Raw genomic sequence first — 14435 nt, 5'->3', positions numbered from 1 at the left:
TTATCAAAACCAACTACAAAAGCTCTAGAAAGATTAGAATCACCCGACCACAGAAAATTACGAATCACACGCTCACATTGAAGAGTGAATTTTACCGGCCATTTGTACACAACCATGTTATGAATAGAATAACTCGAAAGAACATTCTTAACAAGCACAACCCTATCTTGAAAAGATAACATCTTACCTTTCAGAACCGAAAGTTGATCCCTCAACTTATCAACAACGTTGCTGATGTGACTATACTTAACCATCCCCGGCATCACCTTAACTCCCAAATATCTATCTAGAAAGTTAGAAATTGCCATACCTAAGAAAGTTGCAATGGTCTGGCGCCTACTCAAAGTCCCACCACCGAAGTAGATCTTGCTCTTCTCCCTACAAACCCTCTGACCAGAAGCTTGTTGGTAATTCTCCAAAAGTTTCACCAGATTCTTCACACTCTTCATATTTCCCTTGCAAAAAATCATAATATCATCAGCAAAAAATAAATGAGTAGGAGCAATACCCTTACATTTTACCATATAAGACATATCCTTATTCTGAAAGAGTTTAGTGATGTTGCGGCTAAGCACATCCTCAATCAAAACAAAAATAAGAGGAGATAGAGGATCCCCCTGCCGTAAACCCCTATTAATCTTGAAATAACCCTCCGGACTACCATTAAGAAGAATAGAAATACGCGCCGAATCCAGAATTTTCCAAATCCAAGAGCACCAATCTTCAGAAAAACCATACCTTCTAAAAACCTCAAGAACAAAAGACCAGCTCACCGTATCAAAAGCCTGAGAGATATCAAGCTTCAAACCCAAATTACCATCCTTCCTTTTGATGTGCAATTCATTCACCATCTCAGAAGCTAAACTAATATTCTCATGGATATTCCTTCCCTTCATGAAAGCCACTTGCTCTTCAGACACCAACTTTCCCAACACCCTACCAAGCCTAGTAGCCAAAATTTTAGTAAAAATCTTAAAAAAGAAATTACTTAAACCAATCAGCCTAAAGTTCTTCAACCTAGCAGCTCCCCTAACCTTTGCAAGCAAAAGAATAAGACTAGAATTAACCCCATTAGGAACGGTTTTAGAAGACCAGCAATAAGTAACCGCTAAAATCAGATCCCTTTGAATAATCTCCCAACAATGTCTATAAAAACACCCCGAGAAACCATCTGGACCTGGCGCACTATCAGCTCCCAAATCAAAAACCGCCTGTTTAATCTCATCACAAGTAGGAATAGCATCCAACATATGCGACTCTTCCACAGTAATAGAATCATGATCATAATCAAAAAGAGTTTCACTTACCTGACCATCCTCACCATTGAATTTAGCCTGATAGTAAGAAACCACATGAGCACTAAGATGAACCGGATCAGTAATAGTACTCCCATCTTCAGCAACAAGCTCCGAGATTGTATTAGCACTTCTACGAATTTTAATAGAGTTGTGAAAGAAAGAAGTGTTACTAGAACCCTCCAACAACCACCGATTTCTAGATTTTTGCTTTAACATTATATGCTGCTGCCTTTGAATATCTTGAACCTCAACAAGAGCATCCTTCATTTCTATGTACGTTGATTCAAGAAAATATGAAGGAAGTCGAATTTCACAATAGAAGAAGGATGAAAGACCATGCAGAACTAATCCAAATCCTAACAAATTTCATCTATCTTGAATCAAATAGAAAGACAAATCCAACACAAAAAGAAAGAGTTCATAAAAATGTTGAATTTAATATACGTTAACTCAAAAAAGTCTACACACTTCGTTATAAGTCGGAAATTGATTTCTGAGACTAAATTGTAAACTAGATAAACTCATCTTTAACAGAAAAAGTTTGAAAAATGTATTGTAATTACAATCAATATGTTCTAAGGCAATACGTCTAGTAAAAATTGCATTTCTATGTACGTTGATTCAAGAAAATATGAAGCAAGTCAAATTTCACAATAGAAGAAGGATGAAAGACCATGCAGAACTAATCCAAATCCCAACAAATTTCATTTATCTTGAATCAAATAGAAAGACAAAGCCAACACAAAAAGAAAGAGTTCATAAAAATTTTGAATTTTATATACGTTAACTCAAAAAAGTCTACACATTTCGTTATAAGTCGGAAATTGATTTATGAGACTAAATTGTAAACTAGATAGACTCATCTTTAACAGAAAAAGTTTGAAAAATGTATTGTAATTACAATTAATATGTTCTAAGGCAATACGTCTAGTAAAAATTGCATTTCTATGTACGTTGATTCAAGAAAATATGAAGGAAGTAAAATTTCACAATAGAAGAAGGATGAAAGACCATGCAAAACAAATCCAAATCTTAACAAATTTCATCTAACTTGAATCAGATAGAAAGACAAAGCCAACACAAAAAGAAAGAGTTCATAAAAATGTAGAAATTTTATATACGTTAACTCAAAAAAGTCTACACATTTCGTTATAAGTCGGAAATTGATTTCTGAGACTAAATTGTAAACTAGATAAACTCATCTTTAACAGAAAAAGTTTGAAAAATGTATTGTAATTACAATTAATATGTTCTAAGGCAATACGTCTAGTAAAAATTGCATTTCTATGTACGTTGATTCAAGAAAATATGAAGGAAGTCAAATTTCACTTTTTTTTTTTTGCTAAGTCAAATATATTGATATAAAAAGATATTTACAAGATAGGTGAAGGAGAAAAGGGATCAGAGAAACCCCTAAAAAACTCCTAAAACCTATTTTAAACGATAATAAATTACATTTGGAAACTCAATAGAACTTAAAAAAACTGGTCGACCTTCAAAGTGAAAACCAACCCCGTCCTCTAATAAACAACCACGCTTTGCCATTGTATCAGCTGCAAAATTTGCCTCTCTAAAAGAATGCTCAAAACGAATTGAACCATATAAACCTTTAACTTCCATCCATCTTTGCCTAGCAAACCAAGGAACGTTATCTTCTTCTAAAGCCCTCAACACACTTGTAGAATCTGATCTAATAACAATGCACGTATAACCCCACTGAACTGCCCACTCCATACCCACAATAATACCATACAATTCAGCCAAATAATTAGAAGTAACTCCCAAACCAATACACATTGCACCTACCACTTCACAATTTGCATTCCTTGCAACAGCACCAGCTCCCGCCACCCCAGGATTACCTCTTGATGCGCCATCCGTGCACAAAAGCAATTCATTATCATTAGGAGGAAACCAAAAACACTCCTTGGGTTCAATAAACTTCACCTTTCTATGCCGAACCCTAAAGAAATCTAGAATTCTCAAGTCATCCATAGAATTATGCATATAACTCTTCATACGAACTGAATAATCTTGCATCAGACTAAAAACACGTTTTTGAAATAAAGACCAACAAGGTTTCTTCTTTTCATACACTTTTTTATTCCTAGTGAACCATAATTCTGATCGCACAACCAAATTCACTACCAACCACAAATCCTTAACAATACCACTATGATTTTTTGCCTTTTGGTAAGAAGTAATGATATCATAATTAGGTTTAATTTTGAAAATACCTTCAATCCACTCCCAAGCTTGACGCGCAAAATTACAGCTCCAAAGAATATGTTGGAGAGACTCCTCCTCAATCTGACACACACTACATTTAGATGCAAGTTGAATTTTAAATCTGCTACGTACCTTATCAAGAGTAGCACACGCACCACGAATAAACTTCCAGTTCTGAGCCGCCAATGAAGGATGCACCACCCTCTTCCATAACAACCCCGCCTCCTTCAAAATAGGATATTTCTTCCTAATCAATTCCCTAGCTGACTTGACAGAAAATTTACCTTGTAAATCAGGCATCCAATAACGCCTATCCACTCCCATATGAATTTTTGGTAAATCCTGTTGCACCACACCAGCACTTAAAAGGAGTTGCGAATGAACTCCATGAATCTGCCAATCACCTTGCACAATGATATCACAAACACGAGCTGATCTGTCTAAATCCATGCGATTTAAAACACTAGCTAAGGTTGTATTTCCATACCATATATCAAAGAATAAAGAAGTATCCCTACCGTCACCAATAAAACACTTCGTGTTTTCCACCATCTCCTTATGAACCCAACGAAGACCAGGAAGAATAGAAGATTTCACCCCTGCCATCTTAATACGACCATCCCTACAAGTGAATTTGGCTTCCAAAAACCTCGCCCACCTCTTTCGAGAAGATTTTATAGCCCACCACAATTTCATCAGCAAAGCTTTATTCATAGTCCTTAGGCTAGTGATCCCAAGACCACCTTCCTTTAAAGGACTACAAATCTTATCAAAACCAACTACAAAAGCTCTAGAAAGATTAGAATCACCCGACCACAGAAAATTACGAATCACACGCTCACATTGAAGAGTGAATTTTACCGGCCATTTGTACACAGCCATATTATGAATAGAATAACTCGAAAGAACATTCTTAACAAGCACAACCCTATATTGAAAAGATAACATCTTACCTTTCAGAACCGAAAGTTGATCCCTCCACTTATCAACAACGTTGCTGATGTGACTATACTTAACCATCCCCGGCATCACCTTAACTCCCAAATATCTATCAGGAAAGTTAGAAATTGCCATACCTAAGAAAGTTGCAATGGTCTGGCGCCTACTCAAAGTCCCACCACCGAAGTAGATCTTGCTCTTCTCCCTACAAACCCTCTGACCAGAAGCTTGTTGGTAATTCTCCAAAAGTTTCACCAGATTCTTCACACTCTTCATATTTCCCTTGCAAAAAATCATAATATCATCAGCAAAAAATAAATGAGTAGGAGCAATACCCTTACGTTTTACCATATAAGACATATCCTTATTCTGAAAGAGTTTAGTGATGTTGCGGCTAAGCACATCCTCAATCAAACACAAAAATAAGAGGAGATAGAGGATCCCCCTGCCGTAAACCCCTATTAATCTTGAAATAACCCTCCGGAATACCATTAAGAAGAATAGAAATACGCGCCGAATCCAGAATTTTCCAAATCCAAGAGCACCAATCTTCAGAAAAACCATACCTTCTAAAAACCTCAAGAACAAAAGACCAGCTCACCGTATCAAAAGCCTGAGAGATATCAAGCTTCAAACCCAAATTACCATCCTTCCTTTTGATGTGCAATTCATTCACCATCTCAGAAGCTAAACTAATATTCTCATGGATATTCCTTCCCTTCATGAAAGCCACTTGCTCTTCAGACACCAACTTTCCCAACACCCTACCAAGCCTAGTAGCCAAGATTTTAGTAAAAATCTTAAGAAAGAAATTACTTAAACCAATCGGTCTAAAGTTCTTCAACCTAGTAGCTCCCCTAACCTTTGCAAGCAAAAAAATAAGACTAGAATTAACCCCATTAGGAACGGTTTTAGAAGACCAGCAATAAGTAACCGCTAAAAACAGATCCCTTTGAATAATCTCCCAACAATGTCTATAAAAACACCCCGAGAAACCATCTGGACCTGGCGCACTATCAGCTCCCAAATCAAAAACCGCCTGTTTAATCTCATCACAAGTAGGAATAGCATCCAACATATGCGACTCTTCCACACTAATAGAATCATGATCATAATCAAAAAGAGTTTCACTTACCTGACCATCCTCACCATTGAATTTAGCCTGATAGTAAGAAACCACATGAGCACTAAGATGAACCGGATCAGTAATAGTACTCCCATCTTCAGCAACAAGCTCCGAGATTGTATTAGCACTTCTACGAATTTTAATAGAGTTGTGAAAGAAAGAAGTGTTACTAGAACCCTCCAACAACCACTGATTTCTAGATTTTTGCTTTAACATTATATGCTGCTGCCTTTGAATATCTTGAACCTCAACAAGAGCATCCTTCATATTATTAAGTTTTGAAACATCAAACGGATCTTCATCAGAATTTCTACTAGCTACCTCAAACTTAAGTGTTGCTTGCTTTAGTCTAGCATTGACATTACCCAAAACCATTTGATTCCATAACTTAATTTCCTCCTTCAACCGCTTCAATTTGAAAGGAAAGATAAAACCATGATTACCATACACCGGCGCCATCCAAGATAACTCCACCATCTTCAAAAAATCCGGATGAGAAAACCACATCTTCTGTATACGAAAAGGAGCACGTCTAGGCCTAGGATCACAAAAAGGAAAACCAATAAGAGTCGAATGGTCAGAAACTTCCATAGGAAGAGCTTTACACCGCCAATTCGAAAACTTAGACAGCCAAGGTTCATTAATAATAGCACGATCCAACTTACTAATAATTCTACCAACACCAGTCTGACCATTGGTCCAAGTAAACTTAGACCCCAACGAATCTGCTTCAAACAAGTTATTATCCTCCATCCAATCAGAAAACTCATTAATACAAGAGAGACGAGTTGTCCTACCCCCTTTCTTTTCATCTTGACGAAGAACACAATTGAAATCACCCATAACCAACTAAGGAGTAGTTACGTCAACCGCTTCAAGTTGACTCCAAAGCCTCCTACGAAAAACTTGAATATAACTAGCATGAACAAAAGAGATAAGAACCCCCTCAGTTTTAACCGTAATGGCATGTCTAGACATATTAATCACCACCGGCTCCTCAATACAATCATCCCAAAGAATCCACAAATTACCCAAAGAACTAGAAGTAGAATTATGAATTACCTTTTTATTATAACCAGCCAAATTTAACCTTATCATTACATTGTCAGTGCAACGAATCTTAGGCTCAGCAATACAAAGTACTACCGGTTTGTATTCATGCACCAATTTACGTAACTTACTACCCGCTTCCACCTTCGCCACCCCATTAATATTCCAATATAGAACTCTCATCAGGAAACACTCTTCTTTTTATTATGAATAACATGTGGAATCCTGCTAGGAATCCTACTTTGTAAAACAGGAGAGACACCCTTCCTAACTCGGTTTCCCAAAGCATTCACTTCAGAATCCGAATCTGATTTGGAATCATTAAAACGTTGTTGAGAAGAACTAGAACTTGTAATCAAAACCCGGCTTGGTTTTCTACTTTTCTTTGGCATATCCACTGGTATTTCCGCCCACTTAACACCCTTAACACCTGATGAAGCTTTCTCAGGCGTCAACTCTTCATCCGAACTACCTCCAGAAGTGTTTTCTGCCGCATCTGAACCCCCTCCAGAAAAGTGTTCAACATCATCATTATCCACACCCAACTCATCATTCAAAACATTGAACTTATTAGGAGAAACCACGATAGAAGTTTCAGCAACAGCTCTGTAGCTTGAGATATCCTCAATATTATCAACCACCATGTCTTGCAAAGACTTATTACCAGCCTCAACCGGCGTAAAAGAAGAACTCGCCTCATTCCTGTCACTAGAGTGATTAGTTCTTGCCAATTCACCACTCTTAGTTGAATTAGATGAGGTTGCAATTTCAACCATTGACAACCCAATAACCGAACTCTTTTGCAATGCTAACGCCTTCTTAGCCTTCTCAAAAGCTTCAGACGCTGCATGAAGATTGGCTTCAGTATTCGCTAAATCATTCTCTAGCTGAAGAGTTTGCTCCAAACCACCAGCACTCTCCACTAAACCAGCTTCAACCACCCCATTCACCACAGCTCCACCGTGCCCTACAGCAAGAGCATCATCCACATTACCACCAGCACCATTAACAACATCATGAACCACAATAGCACCATCGTTTACACCACCTACAGCAGCGCCAACACCTACAACAACAACGTTTACACCACCTACAGCAGCGACAACACCTACAGCAACAGCGTTTGTACCACCAGCAACAGCCATGGTTGCGTCAGCTCCATCACCCTTACAGTTTCTCCTATTACGCACATTCTGCCACTCCCCTTTCGCATCAGCCTTAGAAGTTTTCTCATCATTCTTTGATTGTCTTCTACATTCAACATCATTGTGACCAATTATGCAGCACTTCATACAGAATTTAGGTGATTTTGGGATATCCAAGTATTGCCAAAACGTTCTCCCCCCAGCTGTAATCTTAATTCTACTTGGAATGTGTTTTGCAAAATCCACATCTACCAAAACTGAAGCAAAGTTTCCATACTCCAGATTTAGGGTTCTTTGATCAACCACAATAGGAGTCCCTAAAACTTTTCCCATAGATAACAAGTTCTTCTCAGTCCATAGTTCTGCATGTAAACCAGGAAAGTGAACCCATATGTTTGCATGGGAAGTTTTTTGACGATCAGGATCAAAACCTGGGTACCAATCCATTAACTTGAGTTCATGCTGTTGAAGAAACCACTTTGTACGTCTAATTCTCTCCTTAGTTTCCTCATCTTGTAGCATAATAACAAAGAAACCTTTTCCCATAGTCATAAACCTAACAGAATTAGGATTAATCTGCCATTGAGATATTAAAAGAGTTTTTACCTCAAAGAACTTCAGCCCCGTGAAGTTTAGTCGTGCAATGAAACTGTGTTGAAAGGGTTTACAACCCTCTTCATAGTAATCCGCGGGTATAACAAGGGATGGTTCTCCATCAATCAGAGTAGGATTAGGTAAACTAGTAATATCAATTCCTGTTGGTTTTAGGGTTTGTTTTCCCCTTACCTTGTCCGCAAAGGATTGGTGTTGCTGAATCCGTGATGAACTAGGATTATTTTCTACCATATTGAATCCGTGTTGAACAATGAAACCTACGTGAAAAAAATTCTAAACCCTTGTGTTTTCGCCAGAGTTTCTCTCTCCTCTCATGTTTTCCTTGGTTCTAGGATTACGTTAACTCAAAAACTCTACACACTTCGTTATAAGTCGGAAATTGATTTCTGAGACTATATTGTAAACTAGATAAACTCATCTTTAACAGAAAAAGTTGTAAAAATGTATTGTAATCACAATAAATATGTTCTAATGCAGTACGTCCAGTAAAAATTGCATTTCTATGTACGTTTTCAAGAATATATGAAGGAAGTCAAATTTCACAATAGAAGAAGGATGAAATATCAAGCAGAACTAATCCAAATCCTAACAAATTTCATCTATCTTGAATCAAATAGAAAGACAAAGCCAACACAAAAATAAAGAGTTCATAAAAATGTTGAATTTTATATACGTTAACTCAAAAAAGTCTACAAACTTCGGTATAAGTCGAAAATTGATTTCTGAGACTAAATTATAAACTAGATAAAATCATATTTAACAGAGAAAGTTTGAAAAATGTATTTTAATCACAAATTATATGTTTGAAGGAATTACGTCTAGTAAAAATTGCATTTCTATATACGTTAATTCAAGAAAATATGAAGGAAGCCAAATTTCACAATAGAAGAAGGATGAAAGACCAGCCCGAACTAATCCAAATTGTAACAAAATTCATCTATTTGAATCAAATTGAAAGACAAAGCCAATACAAAAATAAAGAGTTCATAAAAATGTTGAAGTTTTTATATGTTAACACAAAAAGTCTACACTCTTTGTTATAAGTCGGAAATCGATTTCTGAGACTAAATTTTATACAAGAAAAACTCATCTTTTACAGAAAAATTTTGAAAAATGTATTGTAATCACAATAAATATTTTCTAAGCCATTACGTCTAATTAAAATTGCATTTTTGTGTACGTTGATTCAAGAAAATATGAAGGAAGTCAAATTTCACAATATAAGAAGGATGAAAGACCATCCAGAACTAATCCAAATTCTAACAAATTTCATCTATTTGAATCAAATTGAAAGACAAAGCCAAGACAAAAATAAAGAGTTCATAAAAATGTTGAATTTTTTATACTGTTAACTCAAAAAGTCTACAAACTTCGGTATAAGTCGAAAATTGATTTCTGAGACTAAATTATAAATTAGATAAACTCATATTTAACAGAGAAAGTTTGAAAAATGTATTTTAATCACAAATTATATGTTCGAAGGAATTACGTCTAGTAAAAATTGCATTTCTATGTACGTTAATTCAAGAAAATATGAAGGAAGCCAAATTTCACAATAGAAGAAGGATGAAAGACCAGCCAGAACTAATCCAAATTGTAACAAAATTCATCTATTTGAATCAAATTGAAAGACAAAGCCAATACAAAAATAAAGAGTTCATAAAAATGTTGAAGTTTTTATATGTTAACACAAAAAGTCTACACACTTTGTTATAAGTCGGAAATCGATTTCCGAGACTAAATTTTATACAAGATAAACTCATCTTTAACAGAAAAATTTTGAAAAATGTATTGTAATCACAATAAATATTTTCTAAGCCATTACGTCTAATTAAAATTGCATTTTTGTGTACGTTGATTCAAGAAAATATGAAGGAAGTCAAATTTCATAATATAAGAAGGATGAAAGACCAGCCAGAACTAATCCAAATTCTAACAAATTTCATCTATTTGAATCAAATTGAAAGACAAAGCCAAGACAAAAATAAAGAGTTCATAAAAATGTTGAATTTTTTATACTGTTAACTCAAAAAGTCTACACTCTTCGTTATAAGTCGGAAGTCGATTTCTGAGACTAAATTGTAAACTAGTTAAACTCGTCTTTAACAGAAAAAGTTTGAAAAATGTATTGTAATCACAATAAATATGATCTAAGGCAATACGTCTAGTAAAAACTGCATTTCTATGTACATTGATTCAAGAATATATGAAGGAAGTCAAATTTCACAATAGAAGAAGGATGAAAGACCAAGCAGAACTAATCCAAATCCTAACAAATTTCATCTATCTTGAATCAAATAGAAAGACAAAGCCAACACAAAAATAAAGAGTTCATTAAAATGTTGAATTTTATATACGTTAACTCAAAAAAGTCTACAAACTTCGGTATAAGTCGAAAATTGATTTCTGAGACTAAATTGTAAACTACATAAACTCATATTTAACACAGAAAGTTTGAAGAATGTATTTTAATCACAAATTATATGTTCTAAGGAATTACGTCTAGTAAAAACTGCATTTCTATGTACGTTAATTCAAGAAAATATGAAGGAAGCCAAATTTCACAATAGAAGAAGGATGAAAGACCATCCAGAACTAATCCAAATTGTAACAAAATTCATCTATTTGAATCAAATTGAAAGACAAAGGCAATACAAAAATAAAGAGTTCATAAAAATGTTGAATTTTTTATACGTTAACTCAAAAAATTCTACACTCTTTGTTATAAGTCGGAAGTCGATTTCTGAGACTAAATTGTATACAAGATAAACTCATCTTTAACAGAAAATTTTTGAAAAATGTATTGTAATCACAATAAATATGTTCTAAGCCATTACGTCTAATTAAAATTGCATTTCTGTGTACGTTGATTCAAGAAAATATGAAGGAAGTCAAATTTCACAATATAAGAAGGATGAAAGACCAGCCAGAACTAATCCAAATTCTAACAAATTTCATCTATTTGAATCAAATTGAAAGACAAAGCCAAGACAAAAATAAAGAGTTCATAAAAATGTTGAATTTTTTATACTGTTAACTCAAAAAGTATACACACTTCGTTATAATTCGGAAATTGATTTCTGAGACTATATTGTAAACTAGATAAACTCATCTTTAACAGAGAAAGTTTGAAAAATGTATTTTAATTACAAATTATATGTTCGAAGGAATTACGTCTAGTAAAAATTGCATTTCTATGTACGTTAATTCAAGAAAATATGAAGGAAGCCAAATTTCACAATAGAAGAAGGATGAAAGACCAGCCAGAACTAATCCAAATTGTAACAAAATTCATCTATTTGAATCAAATTGAAAGACAAAGCCAATACAAAAATAAAGAGTTCATAAAAATGTTGAAGTTTTTATATGTTAACACAAAAAGTCTACACTCTTTGTTATAAGTCGGAAATCGATTTCCGAGACTAAATTTTATACAAGATAAACTCATCTTTAACAGAAAATTTTTGAAAAATGTATTGTAATCACAATAAATATTTTCTAAGCCATTACGTCTAATTAAAATTGCATTTTTGTGTACGTTGATTCAAGAATATATGAAGGAAGTCAAATTTCATAATATAATAAGGATGAAAGACCATCCAGAACTAATCCAAATTCTAACAAATTTCATCTATTTGAATCAAATTGAAAGACAAAGCCAAGACAAAAATAAAGAGTTCATAAAAATGTTGAATTTTTTATACTGTTAACTCAAAAAGTCTACACTCTTCGTTATAAGTCGGAAGTCGATTTCTGAGACTAAATTGTAAACTAGTTAAACTCATCTTTAACAGAAAAAGTTTGAAAAATGTATTGTAATCACAATAAATATGATCTAAGGCAGTACGTCTAGTAAAAATTGCATTTCTATGTACATTGATTCAAGAATACATGAAGGAAGTCAAATTTCACAATAGAAGAAGGATGAAAGACCAAGCAGAACTAATCCAAATCCTAACAAATTTCATCTATCTTGAATCAAATAGAAAGACAACGCCAACACAAAAATAAAGAGTTCATTAAAATGTTGAATTTTATATACGTTAACTCAAAAAAGTCTACAAACTTCGGTATAAGTCGAAAATTGATTTCTGAGACTAAATTGTAAACTACATAAACTCATATTTAACACAGAAAGTTTGAAGAATGTATTTTAATCACAAATTATATGTTCTAAGGTATTACGTCTAGTAAAAATTGCATTTCTATGTACGTTAATTCAAGAAAATATGAAGGAAGCCAAATTTCACAATAGAAGAAGGATGAAAGACCATCCAGAACTAATCCAAATTGTAACAAAATTCATCTATTTGAATCAAATTGAAAGACAAAGGCAATACAAAAATAAAGAGTTCATAAAAATGTTGAATTTTTTATACGTTAACTCAAAAAAGTCTACACTCTTTGTTATAAGTCGGAAGTCGATTTCTGAGACTAAATTGTATACAAGATAAACTCATCTTTAACAGAAAATTTTTGAAAAATGTATTGTAATCACAATAAATATGTTCTAAGCCATTACGTCTAATTAAAATTGCATTTTTGTGTACGTTGATTCAAGAAAATATGAAGGAAGTCAAATTTCACAATATAAGAAGGATGAAAGACCAGCCAGAACTAATCCAAATTCTAACAAATTTCATCTATTTGAATCAAATTGAAAGACAAAGCCAAGACAAAAATAAAGAGTTCATAAAAATGTTGAATTTTTTATACTGTTAACTCAAAAAGTATACACACTTCGTTATAAGTCGGAAATTGATTTCTGAGACTATATTGTAAACTAGATAAACTCATCTTTAACAGAAAAAGTTTAAAAATGTATTTTAATCACAAATTATATGTTCGAAGGAATTACGTCTAGTAAAAATTGCATTTCTATGTACGTTAATTCAAGAAAATAAGAAGGAAGCCAAATTTCACAATAGAAGAAGGATGAAAGACCAGCCAGAACTAATCAAAATTGTAACAAAATTCATCTATTTGAATCAAATTGAAAGACAAAGCCAATACAAAAATAAAGAGTTCATAAAAATGTTGAAGCTTTTATATGTTAACACAAAAAGTCTACACTCTTTGTTATAAGTCGGAAATCGATTTCCGATACTAAATTTTATACAAGATAAACTCATCTTTAACAGAAAAATTTTGAAAAATGTATTTTAATCACAATATATATTTTCTAAGCCATTACGTCTAATTAAAATTGCTTTTTTGTGTACGTTGATTCAAGAAAATATGAAGGAAGTCAAATTTCACAATATAAGAAGGATGAAAGACCAGCCAGAACTAATCCAAATTCTAACAAATTTCATCTATTTGAATCAAATTGAAAGACAAAGCCAAGACAAAAATAAAGAGTTCATAAAAATGTTGAATTTTTTATACTGTTAACTCAAAAAGTATACACACTTCGTTATAAGTCGGAAATTGATTTCTGAGACTATATTGTAAACTAGATAAACTCATCTTTAACAGAAAAAGTTTGAAAAATGTATTTTAATCACAAATTATATGTTCGAAGGAATTACGTCTAGTAAAAATTGCATTTCTATGTACGTTAATTTAAGAAAATATGAAGGAAGCCAAATTTCACAATAGAAGAAGGATGAAAGACCAGCCAGAACTAATCAAAATTGTAACAAAATTCATCTATTTGAATCAAATTGAAAGACAAAGCCAATACAAAAATAAAGAGTTCATAAAAATGTTGAAGCTTTTATATGTTAACACAAAAAGTCTACACTCTTTGTTATAAGTCGGAAATCGATTTCCGAGACTAAATTTTATACAAGATAAACTCATCTTTAACAGAAAAATTTTGAAAAATGTATTTTAATCACAATAAATATTTTCTAAGCCATTACGTCTAATTAAAATTGCATTTTTGTGTACGTTGATTCAAGAAAATATGAAGGAAGTCAAATTTCACAATATAAGAAGGATGAAAGACCAGCCAGAACTAATCCAAATTCTAAAAAATTTCATCTATTTGAATCAAATTGAAAGACAAAGCCAATACAAAAATAAAGA

The sequence above is a fragment of the Papaver somniferum genome, unplaced genomic scaffold (genome assembly GCF_003573695.1).
Source record: "Papaver somniferum cultivar HN1 unplaced genomic scaffold, ASM357369v1 unplaced-scaffold_63, whole genome shotgun sequence".
In the NCBI taxonomy this organism is placed as follows: Eukaryota; Viridiplantae; Streptophyta; class Magnoliopsida; order Ranunculales; family Papaveraceae; genus Papaver; species Papaver somniferum.
Note: the sequence above shows the minus strand (reverse complement) of the source record.